Below are 7600 nucleotides of genomic sequence, written 5' to 3'. Positions count from 1 at the left end.
ACATCTGTGGACTAAAACGAGAGTTGGTGCGTTTGTTTACGTTGAGTCGTTACGCAGCAGCAGTTGTACGTGTCTTAACCTGTTCATCGCCGCGTGCAACAGCAGCAATGAAGGAGCTAGGGGAACGGCGTGTGTGCGTGAAATTTTGTTTCGAATATGGCAAAGTGCTACGGAGACATTTGGAATGATTCAGCAAGCCTTTATTGATGAAGCTATGAGTCGAAGTCAGTGTTTTGAGTGGTGCAGTCGTTTTAAATCGGGCAGAACCTCGACAAATGAAGATTCGCCGGCCTTCCACTTCGACAGAACCCAACCATGTCTAATTGGTGAACGATTTGGTGCGGGCAAATCGCCGTTTAACTGTTAGGGAGATAGCCGAGGAAGTGAACATTAGTCTTGGCTCCTGTCAGACAATTTTGACAGACATTTTGGGCACTACGCGCGTCGCGATAACGCGCCGGTTCACTCGGCGCTGAACATGACAGATTTTTTCGCCAGAACCGGAACTTCCGTGATCCCGCAGCCACCCCAATCTCCAGAGGTGGCTCCATCAGAATTATTTTTGTTTCTGAAGTTAAAATCAACCTCTAAAGTGCGTCGATTTGACTCTATTGTGGACATTAAAACGAATTGTACGGCGGACCTAAGGCGGCTTACCAGGCAGGGTTCGAGAGTTGGAAGAAACGTCGGCAAAGATGTGTGGTCAGCCAAGCCATGTACTTTGAGGGCGACAAGTTCGATTAAGCTGTATCCGTCGAAATAAACAAGTTATAAATTCAGTCCTGTCTTTTTTTGACCACACCTTCATCTTTATTTTAGGGCGATATTGAGACCATGGTGTCTCTTCAACCACCTAACCTCTCATCACACATTTACAAGAGTAAACTTATAGATAAATGTCACAATGTACACATAAATAGCAATAAAATAAATACATACAATATCTTAGGACTAACATACAGAAAAACAATACATTAGTTGCCAAGTTCAATCAACAACTATAGCACAATACATACACACAATGCAACAATATTCTGGGTTATATTTGCAAACGCAAGACGTACAATGTATGATGCCCCAGCGGAAGAAAAAAGTAAAAATCTCGAATTCTATTTACAGCTGGATAATTATTTTACCTGGTTGTTTTGCTGGGAAATTAGTGATTTATGAAGTGATGAATGGGAGAGAAGTATTCAGGAAGAAAGTTGATGCGGCTGATTTTTATCCATTTCTGTGGGCTGTAAAACTATGAGTCGTTAGAATTCTCTAGATAAGGCTACGGAATCAATTAATTATAACGGATGATAGCTCATTCCACCGACAACATACTGTGAATGCAAATGACTGGTTGCACGGAGTTGTTCTGTGATGAGGAATGATGAGTTGTGAATATAATTATCTCTGGTTTTAGTGTACGTATTTTATCAAGGCCATTGAAGTCATTGGCAGAATACTGAGGGGTTTTGTAATTTAGCATGCGATAGAGTAAGGCAACCTTATACTCATCCCTGTAAGGGCGGGCGTTTGAAATCTGCAAACATTATCAGGGTGTTGGCAATAAGGGGGCGCCAGTTCCTCATTCCCAGTGTCTTGATGCGAATTATGTTTTAAAAAAGTCGAGAGCTTAGTGAGCATGGAGTTTCCCACGAGATTCCAGGAATAACCATTTTAGTTTGTTAAAATATCCTGTTATGTGATCTGTAATTTTCTAATTGTAAATGAAGCGTATGCATGAGTTAACTGTCCTTTGCAGCTTTACCGACAGCTCGTTTGAAAGGTCTTGATACACCATGCCACCATAATCAAAGTGAGGAATGAGGAGAGAAGAAACTATCTGCTTTTATAATGTGATGGGCATAACATACTGATATTTCCACAGGGAGTGGCGGGGTTGATTACCAGTTCTTCAAGTTTTAAAAACTTGCGAAGACTATGAAAGATTTATATTCATAAAGAGACCTAGATTTGTCACAACATTTTTAAATAGAATGAGTGTGCCTAGAAGATACAAGATGAGTGGTTGAAATACAGCGATAGATTTTTGAAGTTTAGGATATCCAATCACTATAGTTAGTGCTTCATTCGGATTAAGGCTAAAGAAGTTTTGTGTGCTCCATCTTGTTATGGCATTGAGGTCAGTATCAGTTCGTTGCATAGCGAAAGGCAGGTTATTGAATAGTACAGTATACTTACCTCAGATGCCTTGAGCATATACATACGACAACTCGCAAGACGGAATGAGCGATTTAGGGGGCGTGGGCCATGGGGTCCATAGAATGGCCCTCGGTTCCGACCGCAATCCGGGTGATGGCAGCGGACGTGATTAATGGACTGTCGTCCCCTAGGCTTTCGACTTTTTTGTAACATTATTTACATCGAGACACTGAGCTGGCGTTCCCTTATTGCCAAAACCCTACTAATGCTTACGGATTTCATACGCCCGCCGTCACAGGGATTAGTATAAGGTGCCCTTTTCATACACGCATAGATCAACACTTAAGTGGGTGTTCTGAAAACATTCCAACGTCAGCAGGAATACGGCAAAACTCTTCAACAAAAGTCGGTCAATGTACTTGTGCGTGCATTGAAAGATACTCACTAAACTTTTAGCCATTTCGGGCACTCGGTGGCTTGAGGGCCATTTGAGTGAGTCGCTGTGAGGATTTTTGTGAAAATGGAAAAAATTGAATATCGAGCTGTTATTTTATATTTGTTTTTGGAAGGCAATGCACCTACGCAAATCAAAGACGAGTTGGACGCTGGCAGACGAGGACTCTGCAGAATCATTTACGACCGTGAAATTTTGGGCAGCTGAATTTAAATCTGGCCGTACCACCTTGGCTGATGACGAGCGTTCGGCCAAAAACTATGACAACCAGCGATAGCATCGAAAAATTGATCAAATGGTGCCGGAGGACCGTCTAATTAAGGTTATAGAGATAGAAGAGGCTATGGGCACATCGAAAGAACGCGATTGTCATATATTGACTGAAGAATTCGACGTGCGTAAGCTATCCACGAGTTGGATGCTTCGTTTGCACACTTTGGAACAAAAATGCATTCGAATGAACATTTCCTATTTGGAGTGGCTTAAACGAAGTGAGATGGTTTGTTTTCGTCGATTCATTCCTGTAGATGAAACTTGGATCCACCCCTTCACCCCTGAGACGAAAGAACAGTAAGAACAGTGGACTGCAAAGGGTGAATCTACTCCGAAAAAGGCGGAGACGATTTCATTGGTCGGGAAGCTTATGGCGAATTTTCATTGGAAAAAAATAACGGGAGAGTAATTCGCATCATTACTTGATAAGTTGAAGGCAGAAAAAAGACCGCATTTGAAAAGAAGAAAGTGCTTTTCCATAAGGACACCGCACCTGCTCACACTTCGACGGTCACCATGGCTAAAAATCACGGGTTGTACCTCTAATTGGTCGACCACTCACTTTATTCACCCCCATCAATTTTTTCCTGTATCCTTTTCTTTAGGCTTCACTTGGAAGACAGATTTTCAATGGACGAGGAAGTTATCCCATACGTATATGACTATTATGCAGAGAAGCAGAGACGTTAACTGCTATTTGGAAGGGTTAAAAAGTTAGGTCATCGCTGCAAAAAGTATATAGACCTAAAAGCAGACTATGCCGAAAAATAAATTTTAAGAAAAAATTACTCATTTAATGATTAGGTCGGAAGCTTTTCAGACTACCCTTGTAAGTACCAAAGTAACTTATGAGTGTACATTTCCTTGAACTAAATTTAGAACATGTTACATTTTATTCGCTCATTGTTAATGAAAGCTTGTTGCATTCCACTTTGGCGTATCATTTTCCTGAAGATTCTACCCTCTTGAAGAGCAAATTCCATCATCAGTGGTGGGATACATCTTTTCCTTTGCTAGCATACCCAAGGCGTCAAACTGGAGAATTTTTCAAATAAATATTGTATCTTATTTCCACCAAATCAAAGATAAGTCCTGAGCTGTTTGATGATGATGAGCCACTACTTTCACCCAACATGAAGATTTTAATGAAGTTTGCTGAGGACACCAATTGGCGTAAGACTGCTAGTTGTTGAAGCTGCAAGATTGTTGATAGACGACATGCTGGTAGACATCCAAATCAACCAGTTATGTTAGAAAACCATAAGTGAAAATGAAAATGCAATATGCTTAATAATATCATGTGTGGTATTACCTGGTACGCCCGATATACCGCTTCTTGGTATCATGAGACGAGGAGTGCTGAAATATTTGTGCCGTTTACGGATAAATGCAGGTGGCACAAATCACTGAAAAGTATGTTGAAAATGCCACATACTAATGAGGTCAGGTTCAGAATGAGATCATTTCATTACGTAGAACTACTGTAAAGGAAAGCATTGCTAAGAAGGCGAAAGAATTGTGGGCGTAGAGCTTATTCGCAGATTAAACCGCTGCTATTTCGGGAAAGGAACAGTTAACCGTAGGATTGCGTCATTTCGAAGAAAATGCCGATGAAATCAAAAGGGGGTTTGATGGCGCTTTCGAGTTGGAAGCGTTACACGCAAAAACAATTGGCAATATTGGCACGAGTGAAGAACTGAAACCAGAGAAGTCTCTGAGCTGAGTGTCCATGACTTTTCTACGATGCATGACACAGAAGGTGGGGTTCAATCAATATTTCGGGAAACATATCAAAGAGCATTGTTTTTTCATTGCCCTTCGTATAAACTAAATAATTTGAACGCAACAACTGAAATCTACAAAACTGTAGAAATCATATGGTCCATTACAGTGGAACCTCGATTAATGAGAAAAATATTCGTAAAATGCTCACTAAATGAGCGCAATTTCACATTACGAGAGGGGAATTTCCAGAATGATTGCAGGTCTACTGCTTCCGATAGCATCTTAATGAGAACATTTTTTTCGAAATCTGTGTTCATACGTAAAAGGTCTGTTCAAAAACAGATGAGACTCTTTGAATAAATATTTTATCTAATTAGTTACCCTTTAATCATGCTTATCGCCTTCAAAATACAGGCCACGGCGGCCAATACGCTCCCAAAAGCTTTTCCAGCTTACGATTGCCGTCTGAAACGCTTCTTTCAGGATAGCCTCTAAGTCTGCGGGACTATTTTTTTGGATGTCTGCAACAGCTTCTGGAGCAAGATCCGGAGAGTGGGCTGGCTGGTAGATCACCGGTGTGCGGTTTTTGGCCAAAAACTCGGCAACAACCAACGATGTGTGCGCCGGTGCGTTGTCGTGATGAAACCAACACGACTTGTTTCTCCACAAAGGTCTTAACCTTCTCCTAAACTCTATATAGTGCTGCCCATTCACTGTATGACCTTTGAGGACATATTCATAATGAATAATCCCTTCCCAATCGAAGAAAACGATCAACATCACCTTCACGTTCGATCGCGACATCTGAGCTTTTTCTGTCATGGAGAAGATGTGAACACTGGGCTTCGGTTTCTACGTATATCATAACTGTAATCCCACGTTTCATCGGCTGCGAAGATTGCTTTTAAGAAGTTCGTTTGAACAAGTTCCTGACTAATTTCAAGATTAAGAGTACGAGTAGGAAAAGTACGAGTCTTTCTTTCTTTTTAGTAATGGATAATTTCAAGATGTTTTGCCTCTGTTCATCCGTTTACAGTCGCGGCACGAATTTGAATGTGACGCGCTGCGTACCCAAAATATCTGTCAAAATGGTAAAACATGATCCAAAACTAATGTCAACTTCATTGGCAATCTCCCTGACAGTTGAACTACAATGTGCTCGCTCTAAATCATTCACACTTTTGAAGTGGTGGGCGTCGTTTGTCGTCTATTTTTCGGTTCTTCATCTGTCGAAGTTTATCCGGACTGGAAGTGGTGAACCCAAGGAAACACTAGCCAACTCAGATTAATTGCCGAATGTCTCTTGAACCATTGCACAAGGTTCAGTTTCACTTTTTCCGACGCTCCAACAAAATTCAAGGTACATATGAAAGCTTAGACAAGAATCTCTGTTATGCGGAGACAAGTCGAGACAGGGCCATGAGCAAGACAATGTTTTACTTCTCACAAATGCCGCTAGAAGGGGAAACCTCACCGATTGTGATCCATCAAGCAGTGTGCACATAGAAAGACCAGTCTCATATTTTTTTTGAACAGACTTCGTATTGAGTTGCTGGAAGGCTTTCAGTGCTCCACCCCCTTTGGTTGTCTTCAGATGATACAGTTTCTTCCTCATTTCAGAAGACATCTCTTATAAGAGGATCACTTCAACCTGAAGATGCCCTCTAGATCGAGGGTGAAACTGCTGTCATCTGAAGACAACCAATGTGGTGGAACACCTAAAGCCCTCCAGAAACTCGCCACGAAGCACAGCAGAAGCCTATGCCAAAATTTCAGAAATTTGTAATTTTTTAGTAAAAGTTTTAAAAATGTTCAGGTGGCTGCAGTGGATATGCACACTATCAATTTGTTTTATGGAAAAATTATGTCTTCAAAATTTAGGTGGCACACACAATGCCTATTCCATCTACTCTGAAAGAAATTAGGGGGATCCCATTTCTCACAGGAGAGAGAGGCCCTTTCCCACAAAGAATTCTTGCCCACCCCTCTTCTTTAGGGATCCACAGAAAGTGCATGGTGAGAGCATATGGAATGCATTTCCAGCCTACACCACACTGCACCGAATTCCTCAAGCCATTTTTAGGCCACTCTCAGGTGTCTTAGTTCAAAATTAAAATGTTATTAAAAAAGATTACTTACCTTGGGGGCCACATGTTATCATTTCACAGCAAAAACCTCCATTTGCACATGAGAAAAGCATATGAACATGGCATTGATGTGATACCATGGATTAGAATCAATGTACCACTTTGATAAGTCTTCTTTCCTTGCTTTCAAACACAGTTCTCATTCGTAAATCATCATCATTATTTTATGGTGTTATACTTAACACCTGAATGACATTTTTCAAAATTTATATGAAGGACTCTGCACTGTGAATCAGTGGAATTTCCCATGCACCCTAAGAAGGGCTAACTGCCCAAGGTGTGTTTTGCCAAGCGTTGCAGGGCGAACCACTTATCCTGAGAGTCATCCAGCTTTGGGCTGGACCAACCAGCAGGTGGCTCTGATTCCAGTGAGCCCTACTTCACAACAGCGACACACCTCTGACCATTCCCTTGGGCAATCACTGGGATATCTTCAGCAGCCACCTCTTCTCACATTTCTTCTTCTTCAGGGGAGTCTACCATTGACTATGATTTGAAATTAATGCTTTTCTTACACTCCATACCAAATTAGTCCTCTTATTAACAAGCTGTTGAAATTGAAGCGATTATGTTGGCCAAGGGGTTTACGAGTGAAGCGGAGCATATACTCCGGACATGGAGAACTTTAACTCTTGGAAGCTGACATCCATAAGCCATATTTGCAGGGGATATCTTGGTTTGAAAGCCTGCCCACCATGTGGTAGAAATTTAACACGCTACACCTATCTTCCAGGCTTCCATGTATAATTCTGACCATTACAAAAAGTGTTTTACCCACGGTTAGGGCAATATGCAGATCTTCCTGCTGATATCCATCCTAAAAAGGACTTCAAGCCTGTTTTTATAG

Source organism: Hetaerina americana, unplaced genomic scaffold (genome assembly GCF_022747635.1).
Source record: "Hetaerina americana unplaced genomic scaffold, ioHetAmer1.1.p SCAF_22, whole genome shotgun sequence".
NCBI classification, from domain to species: domain Eukaryota; kingdom Metazoa; phylum Arthropoda; class Insecta; order Odonata; family Calopterygidae; genus Hetaerina; species Hetaerina americana.
This window is presented reverse-complemented; position numbering follows the sequence as displayed.